Consider the following 13527-nt stretch of genomic DNA (forward strand, 5'->3'; position numbering starts at 1 on the left):
GCGTTCGTGCTGGACGTGCAGACCGCGTGAGACGACGCTTCATCCAGTCCCAAACATGCTCAATGGGGGACAGATCCGGAGACCTTGCTGGCCAGGGTAGTTGACTTACACCTTCTAGAGCACGTTGGGTGGCACGGGATACATGCGGACGTGCATTGTCCTGTTGGAACAGCAAGTTCCCTTGCCGGTCTAGGAATGGTAGAACGATGGGTTCGATGACGGTTTGGATGTACCGTGCACTATTCAGTGTCCCCTCGACGATCATCAGTGGTGTGCGGCCAGTCTAGGACATCGCTCCCCACACCATGATGCCGGGTGTTGGCCCTGTGTGCCTCGGTCGTATGCAGTCCTGATTGTGGCGCTCACCTGCACGGCACCAAACACGCATACGACCATCATTGGCACCAAGGCAGAAGCGACTCTCATCGCTGAAGACGACACGTCTCCATTCGTCCCTCCATTCACGCCTGTCGCGACACCACTGGAGGCGGGCTGCACGATGTTGGGGCGTGAGCGGAAGACGGCCTAACGGTGTGCGGGACCGTAGCCCAGCTTCATGGAGACGGTTGCGAATGGTCCTCGCCGATACCCCAGGAGCAACAGTGTCCCTAATTTGCTGGGAAGTGGCGGTGCGGTCCCCTACGGCACTGCGTAGGATCCTACGGTCTTGGCGGGCATCCGTGCGTCGCTGCGGTCCGGTCCCAGGTCGACGGGCACGTGCACCTTCCGCCGACCACTGGCGACGACATCGATGTACTGTAGAGACCTCACGCCCCACGTGTTGAGCAATTCGGCGGTACGTCCACCCGGCCTCCCGCATGCCCACTATACGCCCTCGCTCAAAGTCCGTCAACTGCACATACGGTTCACGTCCACGCTGTCGCGGCATGCTACCAGTGTTAAAGACTGCGATGGAGCTCCGTATGCCACGGCAAACTGGCTGACACTGACGGCGGCGGTGCACAAATGCTGCGCAGCTAGCGCCATTCGACGGCCAACACCGCGGTTCCTGGTGTGTCCGCTGTGCCGTGCGTGTGATCATTGCTTGTACAGCCCTCTCGCAGTGCCCGGAGCAAGTATGGTGGGTCTGACACACCGGTGTCAATGTGTTCTTTTTTCCATTTCCAGGAGTGTATTTTATTCAATAAAAACGTTCCGAACTTTTATTCAGAACCGCCACTTGGTAGTTGTGCTAGCCATCTTATCAGAACCGATGGATTACTTTACGCGTGCTCAATAGAAATAGGATGATATTGCCACTGGTGAATCCTGTTTTTTAATATGTCTACTCCTCTGCGCTACCAATGATGCAAAAATGCGAAAAATTCCTGAGACATGTAACTCTTTGTTTGTACTTTTTATACGAACGCCCTAATTAAAGACGATAATCGTTCCGGAATTCGTGTCGAGTGTGCGGGAACACAGCTGACTTGCAAATGAGGTTATAAACGTAAGGAAGGTAGAGATTACGGATAAGGTTACGGCTATGCAGCTTTGCGTGCGCACTTTCGGCTGCAACTGCGCTAAATGCTTCTTGAGGGCTTGATTATGTCGGATCGCGCGCAAGCGGAATTTAAATAGGTTCAATCCGGAAGATATTTTCAGCTTTCGCAATTTTACATATGGACGTAGTGAAGCCAGAATATGCGCCTTGGCTGCATTTCTCTGCCTACCAGTACTTGCTTGAGCTCTGCTCCGAATTTTAACGTGGCGTAGAAAAGCAGTATAGGATTAATGACTCCGCACTGTCGTATCAACTTCCTTTGTTATTTCGAACTAGCGACACCGTTAACTAGACAGTTTTCTTTTCAACTCTAAAACAAACAAGAAACAGATTCTGGCATACTGTAGAAACGTTAGTTTCAAATGTTGTTGTTATTAGTTTCATAGTTTTGTCCAACACAGTGACTTTTATTTTCTCAATGCCTTTCACTACATTAATAACCAGACGTGTTTCTTAATACAAGTGATCTGCAACATGAGCGCCTGTTGTTAATGTAATCTACAACTGGGTGACAGTTAAGGTATCATAGTGCGAGATGATTGATTAACTGAGATTCTACGCACAGATACGAAGTTTTCCAAGTCATCAAATCAGTTTTAGTATAAATATATCATTTAAGGTCAATAATAACTTTAATCATAACAGATGCTAATGCTGCAGATCACACTCTGTTACAGGAAAGCACAACAGTTTATCTGGGTGGTGACAAGAGAGATATAGAAAAAGTAAAACGTACTGTTTGAACATAAGAATGAAACTAATCACAACAACATTTAAAACTAAAGTTCACAGCAATATAACGACGTCCAGTTCATGTGTTTTAGAATAATAAAGCAAATCATAATGGCGAGCTGCCGGTGAAACTCGCTTGTGACAGTAAATACTGTTTTTGTAAGGGAGACCACCAAATCCCATACTATTTCCGTCGTTCGAACAATATATGACGTCCTGCCCGGTTGTACGGACGTAAGCACCACGATAATTAAGAGAGATTTTGTGTTTGTACAGTTAATCATTTGATGTGCCGTAGAAACTACACATAAAACCATAGGAAATTCGTATAGAACTTTATTTGGAAATAAAACTTATATATATCATTTCTGATGATTCTGCCACATGCAGACGCACTGCGTAGCCGCCGTATTTTCTTTTCATGTCTTGAGAACGTAGTCGTTTACTGAACCCGAAACGAATAGTATGGTCGTATGAGAAATGGTCCAAATGCATCGTGTGGCGCGATACCTAAGAAACTGGGCTCATACGTGATAAGATTGGAATTAAAACTCCGTTATATCGAGTTATGCTTCTGAAATTTTAAGCTATTTCATGCAGATCACCGAGTGTTCCGTACTTCTCTCTGTCGAGCTGACTATAAACACTACACTCCGTTCTACATTATTTTTTTAACATGCAAACCAACGAGACTTTGACGGCTCAAATTCGTGACTTTGCAGTTCATGTCAAAGAAAATGTGTAATTTGCGAGTAGTGCGGAATTCCAGTATGACTTACAGCCTAACTGATTAAAAAATGAAAAATTTTAGAAAATAATGAAAATCTGTGCTAAAGATTTTAAAATCCGAGATACCTATCAAAACAGTAGAACCAAAACCATTTTCAGAAAGTTATCTATACATGATGCTCATACCAGTTATCTACGGAACACTGTCCAGCCACATGAAAAAAACCTGAGCAACCACCTTTTGTTGCGCGGACCGCTGTAAACGTGAGAGAGTCAGCGGTATTCTGGATCGTACCAACAGGAATGTGGAGCCATGCCGACTCCACTCTCGTGGCTACATGCGCTACGTTTTACGACTGTTGATCCCTGACAGCAACAAGCCAGTCGAGGTTGTCCCTTAGAGTCCCGATTAGGTATAAATTCGGGTAATTTGGTAGCCGGGGCAGCACGATAAACTCATCCGCCCTGGTTAGACCCTGGACTCGCATTCGGGAGGACGACGGTTCAATCCCGGGTCCGGCCATCCTGATTTAGGTTTTCCGTGATTTCCCTAAATCACTCCAGGCAAATGCCGGGATGGTTCCTCTGAAAGGGCACGGCCGACTTCCTTCCCCATTCTTCCCTAATCCGATGAGACCGATGACCACGCTGTCTGGTCTCCTTCCCCAAAACAACCAACCAACCATCATCCGCCCGCATCTCGTGGTCGTGCGGTAGCGTTCTCGCTTCCCACGCCCGGGTTCCCGGGTTCGATTCCCGGCGGGGTCAGGGATTTTCTCTACCTCGTGATGGCTGAGTGTTGTGTGCTGTCCTTAGGTTAGTTAGGTTTAAATAGTTCTAAGTTCTAGGGGACTGATGACCATAGATGTTAAGTCCCCTAGTGCTCAGAGCCATTTGAACCATTTGATAAACTCATCCTGGCGCTCTTGGAACCACACACGCACACTGCGAGCTGCATTGTCTCGCAGGCAGATGCCATCGTGCCGAGGAAAATCGAATTGCATGTACGAGTGACGTGGTCCCCGGCGATATATGCTTACTTGTGTTGATACACTGTGGTTTGTAGAACGACGAGATCACCCAGGGAATGTTACGTAAATATTCCCCACACCATAAAGCTCTCTCCTCCGGCCTGGACTCTTCCGACGCTTGTTGCAAGATTTTCGCTTTGAAACGTTTCACTCCGTACACGCCAACAACAATCTGTCATCCGGAAGGGCCACCTGCGCGACTCAGTGGACATAACTTGCGGTACTGGCGGCTATGAACAGCAATCGACGTGTGTGCATGCACCAGGCGCCTGCAGCGGAGGCCCACAGGCAGCAACGTTCGCGGAACTGTCGTTGAGCAGACAGTGTTGCCAGCTCATTGGTTCATCTGGGCGAACAGCAGGTGCACTTCTATTTCACCGTACACGTCCCCACAGCCGTCGTTCATCCCCGTCATCCACGGCCTGTGGTGCACCACGGTTGCCTCGACGCCGGTTTTGGGTAGCGCCATTTTGTCATCCACGGTATACTGTAACCACGGCAGCACACTGACAATTTACTAACTTAGCTGTTTCCGAGATGCTTCCCCTCTTGGCCCGAAAGCCAGTGATCACGCTCTTTTGGACCTCAGGTGAATCGCTCCGTTTCCACATTGCGACAACGACTGCACTGTTTCCGCGCCACCCTGAACCGCTTTGTATACCCTCCACCGTTTGCGGTGCCCCTGCCGTCTCTGAGTGGTAGTCGCACGTTAACGTGGGACATTGGCGATGGCCACATTAACGTTACTCGTGTAATACGTAAAGGGAAAACATTGTTAGCTGCTATCTCGAAAAGCTCTTGATCGATTTAGTTCAAATTTTTACACCATACTGTACGAGGTGCATTCAAGTTCTAAGGCCTCCGATTTTTTTTCTCCAGACTGGAAAGAGATAGAAACACGCGCATTGTTTTAAAATGAGGCCACATTCATTGTCAATACGTCCCAGAGATGGCAGCACCGTACGGCAGATGGAATTTTACCGCCAGCGGCGAGAATGAGAACTGTTTTAAATACTTAAAATGGCGACGTTTTCCTTACTTGAACAGTGTGCAATCATTCGTTTTCTGAATTTGCATGGTGTGAAACCAATAGAAATTCATCGACAGTTGAAGGAGACATGTGGTGATGGAGTTATGGATGTGTCGAAAGTGCGTTCGTGGGTGCAACAGTTTAATGAAGGCAGAACACCGTGTGACAACAAACCGAAATAACCTCGGGCTCGCACAAGCCGGTCTGACGACATGATCGAGAAAGTGAGAGAATTGTTTTGGGTGATCGCCGAATGACTGTTGAGCAGATCGCCTCCAGAGTTGGCATTTCTGTGGGTTCTGTACACACAATCCTGCATGACGACCTGAAAATGCGAAAAGTGTCATCCAGGTGGGTGCCACAAATGCTGACGGACAACCACACGGCTGCCCGTGTGGCATGTTGCCAAGCAATGTTGACGCGCAACGGCAGCATGAATGGGACTTTCTTTTCGTCGGTTGTGACAATGGATGAGACGTGGATGCCATTTTTCAATCCAGAAACAAAGCGCCAGTCAGCTCAATGGAAGCACACAGATTCACCGCCACCAAAAAAATTTCGGGTAACCGCCAGTGCTGAAAAAATGATGGTGTCCATGTTCTGGGACAGCGAGGGCGTAATCCTTACCCATTGCGTTCCAAAGGGCACTACGGTAACAGGTGCATCCTACGAAAATGTTTTGAAGAGCAAATTCCTTCCTGCACTGCAACAAAAACGTTCGGGAAGGGCTGTGCGTGTGCTGTTTCACCAAGACAACGCACCCGCACATCGAGCTAACGTTACGCAACAGTTTCTTCGTGATAACAACTTTGAAGTGATTCCTCATGCTCCCTACTCACCTGACCTGGCTCCTAGTGACTTTTGGCTTTTTCCAACAATGAAAGACACTCTCCGTGGCCGCACATTCACCAGCCGTGCTGCTATTGCCTCAGGGATTTTCCAGTGGTCAAAACAGACTCCTAAAGAAGCCTTCGCCGCTGCCATGGAATCATGGCGTCAGCGTTGTGAAAAATGTGTACGTCTGCAGGGCGATTACGTCGAGAAGTAACGCCAGTTTCATCGATTTCAGGTGAGTAGTTAATTAGAAAAAAAATCGGAGGCCTTAGAACTTGAATGCACCTCGTAATAAACATCCCGATGGACAAATAATATACAAAAACAACAATGAGTGAATTACTTGTTCGAACGGGCTGCGAGAAAGAAAATATGCGATATCGTTTTCTTCCTTGCAGTCGGTTCTAACTACGATTTCAGAGCACTAGAAAAATTGTTTCTTCAATATATATTGTTTCCCACAATATATAATTTTAATCAGAAAAAGCATACGCAACAACGTGCTTTTGTTTTTCCCTCAAAGTCGGTTTTAATTGAAAAGATGTATATTAGGGATATTGTAATTATGGGTTACTGGCTTATGATTGCAATATTACTATGGAATCTGAACCGTTCAAAACTTTTGCATGATTTTAATCTGCGAATGAGTAGTATCAAAAAGTAATGTCATTGGAGCTACTGTCCTCACAGAACCCACAGCTGGAGAGGTCTGTCTCAAATCCCGTATACGAATGATACCAACCGATTTGCCCATTCAACTTCAGTTAATTAAAGTGTCTTTTCCAGTAACAACAAAGATGTCTGAAGGTCAGATACTGAAATACGCTGGAACCGATTTACGGTCAGTGTGTTTCTCGCAAGGTCATTTGTAAGTTGCAGTTTCACGAACTGGTATATCGGAAAAACAATTCATACTTTTCCCACATTGTATCCAAAAAACGAAAAATGCATTATGCTCTAAAGTTTTGTTCCTCTATTGTGCACAAAAAAAAAATCACAAAATGCCCGAAAACAAACATTGCTTTTTCATTCGTATTCTATATGTTTTATTACAACCACAAGCTCCAGACCTTCAGGGTGGTAGAAGTCACAGCAGGGAGCCGAAATTTGCGACCTGGCACAATTCCCAAGGGTTCCCCAGATGCCCAGATGAAGTACCAACAATTATCATACATATTTCGCAGACATGACAGAGGTGAATTGTAAACATTCAGGAATAGTTGACTACCAATAGCAAAAGGGCTGAGGTGTTTGTGAGCAAAATTAACGCCGGTCTATAAAAAGTTATAAAATAAATGAGTGTACTGCAATTCGTGCCTTGATCAGAGCAGAAACTATAGACTACTCACTAGATACTATAGGACAGCTGTACACGTCGTCCATCGTTCTTATTGTGGTGTCACCGCCAGAGACCACACTTGCTAGGTGGTAGCCTTTAAATCGGCCGCGGTCCGTTAGTATACGTCGACCCGCGTGTCGCCACTATCAGTGATTGCAGACCGAGCACCGCCACACGGCAGGTCTAGTCTAGAGAGACTCCCTAGCACTCGTCCTAGTTGTACAGCCGACTTTGCTAGCGATGGGTCACTGTCTACATACGCTCTCATTTGCAGAGACGACAGTATAGCATAGCCTTAAGCTACGTCATTTGCTACGACCTAGCAAGGCGCCGTATTCAGTTACTATGAATGTATTCTGAACAGATAATATTGTGAATCATGTACCGTCAAGAGCGACGTTCATCATTAATGGATTAAAGTTAAGTATGAAACTAATTATGTCTGCTTTCTGAATTCTAATTCCTTGTCGTGTTCCAGACCTCACGTCAGTATATTTCTTCCCTCCTCACGTCAGCCTGTGTAAGCTAAAATTCGTGAATTTCGGCCTCCACTAGTAACACGGTGTTGGCTCTTCTGCCAACACAAAACTTATCACTTACACACAGAGCTTTTGTGTATCGTAATGTGTTTATTAGATACCTTGCCTTGTTCAAAAATTGTCTGTGTAATTTCTTTATAATTAGTTACTTAAAATTATGGAATCTATTGTCCGCATCATAGATCGAGCAGCGTGACTTTATACATAAGTGAAAGTATTTCGATAGTTCTCTTTGGCATTGGTTTAGCATACAAATTCCAAAATTTGTCTGTAGTTACGAGTGTCAGTCTGCACTCTTTGACTAGGTCTGTGTGGACTGCGGTGATGTTTTTAGTGCGGTCATCTCTCATTATAACGTCTGCGACGTTCTGGCGGATACTAAAACGGAAACACTTTGATGGGGGTGATAAGTAATACAGTATATGTACAAACTAACTCCAAATAACCCTCATTTGTATTTCGATGTATCCAGAGTTGTCTGATTGCAGTACTTGGGATAAATACCTTGTGGATAAGATAGTAATGAAATACCTCAGCGCAGTGGTTGAAAGTGTTAAATGAAACTGCAGCATCGATGTCAGATGCAAACATTACGCTGTGAGTCAAATGGAAGAGTTCTGTTGCCTGCAGCTTACTGGTTCAAAAAATGGTTCAAATGGCTCTGAGCACTATGGGACTCAACTGCTGAGGTCATTAGTCCCCTAGAACTTAGAACTAGTTAAACCTAACTAACCTAAGGATATCACAAACATCCATGCCCGAGGCAGGATTCGAACCTGCGACCGTAGCGGTCTTGCGGTTCCAGACTGCAGCGCCTTTAACCGCACGGCCACTTCGGCCGGCCGCAGCTTACTGGTCCCTCCTATGATTTGTTTTCGAGGACACTTCCTCTGCTGAGACATTTATCATGTCCGTCTGACTAAGGAGGTATAAGTAGTTCCAAAAGAGTTGTGGCAAAAGTGATAGCTTCATTTGTTCAACGTAGGAGCATTAAAAAGGTCCACAGGAAAGATCAGTGGCCGATGACACATGCAAAATGTCGCGTAATTCACTAGCGACAGATTTACTTGGATAACCCGTTTTCGTGAAAGATTGTAGATTGTGAGAATGTGTTACTACTTTATTGATACATCGTACTTCGTTTTACCACTCCGTAGCAGTGTCTTCTCCACGATACACGGTGAGTGACAGTACAGCTTTGTCTTAATGCTGGTTAATAAATGCACACTGGTAGAAGTTTTAGTTGGAGAAAAAATATTACAAAATGTATGTGCGTGTTTGTTTCTTTGGTACATGAGCAACGCAGTGGGAGCCGACGGCAATCTTTGCCGCTGCACGAGGAATTGCAACAATGTATAGAATAACAGAAAATATTGTACGTGACGAAATTTGTTCAGCTAGGATTTAGACTCCACTGCTTTTGCATACTTGTTGATTAACTTAAAATTTCATTAAGCAGCAGAATCATGTATGTTGTTCTATACAATAATTATTGAAATCTGGTTTCGCAGGACAGTGCGGATCAGGTTGTGGAAAAGGGGCCCAAATCAGTTGCTGTTAGTCGCACAAACACAAAAACTTTAATCACACATACCCTTAAAAGAATTCAGAAACAATATGATGAAGGCCAGAACACAAGCTATTAAAATTGCCTTAGGGAATACACACGGCTGAAGGCCTTAGTTACAAAATAGAAGAACTGAGGGCTTAAAGCCAGGATAACAAGAATTTCAGTAAGAATATTTTAAAAGGTTTTAACCAAATGACTTTTCAAATTTTAATTTAAGATGACTGAAGGCCTTACCTTAAAATATTTCACAAAAGTTCCCCTAAAGACCATATACTGAACATACAACAATTCAAGGCTTAAGGCCTAGATAACAAAATTAAGACAGAGAGGAAAATTTTCACAATTTCAAATGATTTTTCAAATTTTAATTTAAGACGGCTGAAGGCCTGGTCTTAAAATATTTCACGTAGAAGTTCGGCTGAAGGCCACATACTGAACATTAAAACAAACCAAATTAATACACGGCAGAAGGCCTCGCACAGTATTAGAATAAAAGAAAATCACAATCCAAAACAACCGAACAGTGGTGCTCAGGAGTGTTCCAAGGGTCGGCCTGGGGGGAGACTAACATAAGTTTACGTGAGGCAGTCAAGCGTAATACTAAATAATCGAATGGCAACACGACCTAGGGACGGCTGAAGAACCAACCAACCAACAACCTGATCAATTCCCCTCCACCCGAACAACGGCACGACAACCGAAAATACCAGCGAGGCCGAAGATAGCAGCAGCACCACGTCTTGACAATTGGTGTCTAAATACAGTCAAGGCACAATAACCATTCAAAAATGTGGTGTCACCGCCAGACACCACACTTGCTAGGTGGTAGCTTTAAATCGGCCGCGGTCCATTAGTACATGTCGGACCCGCGTGTCGCCACTGTCAGTGATCGCAGACCGAGCGCCACCACAAGGCAGGTCTCGAGATACGGACTAGCACTCGCCCCAGTTGTACGGACCACTTCGCTAGCGACTACACGGACGAAGCATCGCTCATTAGCCGAGCAGCTAGTTAGCATAGCCTTCAGCTAAGTCAATGGCTACGACCTAGCAAGGCGCCACTAGCATTACATTGCATTTATCTAGAGAGAGTCTCACTTGTATCATCAAGAACGCTGTATACAAATGATGGATTAAAGTTAAGTATTCCAGCAGCTACGTACTTTTCTTTATAGCATTCATTACGTATCCTGTTTCAGACCTAACGCCCGCCTGCGTGAGTTAGCGCGTGCATCTTGGCCGCCTCTTTCAGTTAGTGTGCGTAGTGTTGGTAAGTCTGCCGACACTACAAAAAATATGAACAACACCAAAGGCTGACTAACTATACGCCGTGCTGAGTCTGTCCCAACCGACCGACTGACAACTCCAGTACGTAGACAGAATTAACTGCTCAGATCCACGAAAACACTTCCTAATATCAATCATTGTGGAACAACAAGGAAGAATCACAAGTCGACACACACAGAGAACCCATAAGCGGTCGGCGACCTAATACAAGTCGCCCGATGAGACGACCGACCGAACGACCAACCAACAGTCGTTCCCGCTCCAGTTACCTTCCATCGGACAGTGAATGTGTGTCGCCAGCGGCCGGCGAATACTGGCTGCCCGGACCTCACTGGCGCTCCGTCCCGACTGAACTCTCGACACACGACGCTCCAGAGATAGTACGACAGTGTACTTACCGATAAGCGCAGCTGCTGCCACTCACGGGCAAGCAAACCAGCAACTTAGTGACGCCAGTAAAACGAATTAAAAAAAAAAAAGAAAAACGAGGCGACAGAACCGTAAAGACCAGATGGCAAGCAATAAACGGCATGAACACGGGCCGCGCAACTCTCAATTATGTTTGGTATGATGAAGAGATCTGTTTGATATTACCCTAACGAAGACATTTTTGAAAATTATCTGGTGAGAAGATATTTCAACGAATTGATAATAATGATTTATAACTAAAAGGCCACTACGGAGCTAAAGTGATACTCTTCGCTTATCTTTGGTTATTAAACATTACGATTACTTGGATGAAATATATTTTGACGTTTATGACAGGAGCAAGGTATTGTCCATCTGGGAGAAGTATAGTAATTAACTGCCCCAAAAGTGATCATGGTGAACAGAACTTTAAAATACCAATTAATGACAGTAGACTGAAACTAAGTATTTCGCTTGTCAGACATCGCTGAAGCTTTGACACCGTAGTCATAGGTTGTCTCTGGTTGACATAGCAAGGCAATCAACTGTGCCACTAACATGCGACATTCTACTTGAAGATTTTGTTTATTACCGCGAAAGGAAAGAGAAGTTGTGCCCACAGTTTAATCAGAAGGAAGCGATAACTTACCTGCGCCGGGACAATTAAATTCGTCAGGAATTAGTGAAGTGCGATTCTAAGCGTGATAACAACTTCGATAGTAAAACAGTGTTACCGATATGACATTCGGTAGCGCATAGCCTTTACGCTAATATCCCACAACAGAAGGTCGTACCACTGCACTACTTTCTGTTCACCGGGAATATCGAACTTGTCCGGCCGGAGTGGCCGAGCGGTTCTAGGCGCTACAGTCGCAGGTCGCAGGTCGGAGGTTCGAATCCTGCCTCGGGCATGGATGTGTGTGATGTCCTTAGGTTAGTTGTGTTTAAGTAGTTCTAAGTTATAGGGGACTGATGACCTCAGAAGTTAAGTCCCATAGTGCTCAGAGCCATTTTTTTAAAACTTGGTGACTCAATTAGGTAGGGTACAACAGGTAGAGACAGTCATACTTCTAGTGAATTCCATGGGTAAATGGGCCGGCGATTGTCCTGAACTGCTCGAGAAACTTTGTCATGAGGCCTGCAAATTGGTTAGTTCCACGCTACATACGTTATGAGTTGGGTGGTGTCAGTCGAATAAAAGATCGTACAGTATATGCACTGAGGTGACAGAAGTCGTAGGTTACTTCCTAATATCGTGTCGGACCTCTTTTTGTCCGACGTAGTGCAGCAACTCGACGTGGCGTGGTCTCAACAAGTCGTTGGAAGTGCCTGAGCCGGTGGGTTTCTAGCGCCAGGCGATATCGATTCCTACTTCCATCTTTGATCGTTGTCCCTGTGCCTTGTTCTCTTTGCGTCTTTGAGGCAGGCAATTTATGGTGGCGCGCGTGTGCAAGTCGAGGAGAGTGGGTCCACGTATGAGCCGAGTGAGTCTGTGACGTGACGTACTTTCGAGGTTGTCGCTGTGGGGAGTTGGCGACACCATGTCACGTGGCACGGCCGTATGCCGTGAGGACCAGCTGAGTTGGAGCAACGAAGAAGCATGGGCCGCTGCCGGAAAGTATTAGAGTTGTATTGACTCGGCTGGCCAGAGGCGACCAGGATTTGCTAATACCTCGAGAGCTATGTGGATGGATGGCCTGTGAATTTCACATGAAGAAGAAAAAATTAATAGCCAAGCTTTCTAGGTGGGTTCCTCCTTCGATATACAGTGAATATTATTGTGTACTTAAGGACTGTTGGTTCAAATGGCTCTGAGCACTATGGGACTTAACATCTATGGTCATCAGTCCCCTAGAACTTAGAACTACTTAAACCTAACTAACCTGATGCCATACAGAAGATACCGTCGTCGTGCAAGACAGACAATATATAAAACAATTGAAGACGTTGAAATGACAACATCCGCCGCCGACAAGAAAAAGGATACTATCAAATCTGTCGCTGCACACTCTCTACTAGATGGACCCGCTGTCTTCTGTGGATGTAGACTGAACTTTAGTATTGATCTGAATGATACATTTTCGCATGGTAATGGCTGGTTAACAGTTGCTATATTGTACGAGGTGGTACAGGCGTACCTAATGTATCAGGACTGGAAAGCTTCGTCGATCGTGACGTCATAGCCTATCGAACATATCACGTGACTGAATTTGCAAATAAAGACTTTGGAAAATCATGTTATATGTCACCCTCACCCTTCTCCTTGTATACACGTAATAGACGTAAGATATCTGTTAATGAAACTGTATTTATTTGGATTAAAGGTAAAGGTACTTGTGAACATCACGAGGCAGAGAAAATCCCCGACCCCGCCGGAAATCGAACCCGGGCGCGGGAAGCGAGAACGCCACCGTACGACCACGAGCTGCGTACCTGTTGACTGTTGCAGTTGCTCGTGCTAGTGGCCAGCAAAACATTCACAGCAGTGGTGGCGAGGCGATTTACGTTCTGGAACGGCCATCAAA

This window comes from Schistocerca piceifrons, chromosome 1 (genome assembly GCF_021461385.2).
Source record: "Schistocerca piceifrons isolate TAMUIC-IGC-003096 chromosome 1, iqSchPice1.1, whole genome shotgun sequence".
In the NCBI taxonomy this organism is placed as follows: Eukaryota; Metazoa; Arthropoda; class Insecta; order Orthoptera; family Acrididae; genus Schistocerca; species Schistocerca piceifrons.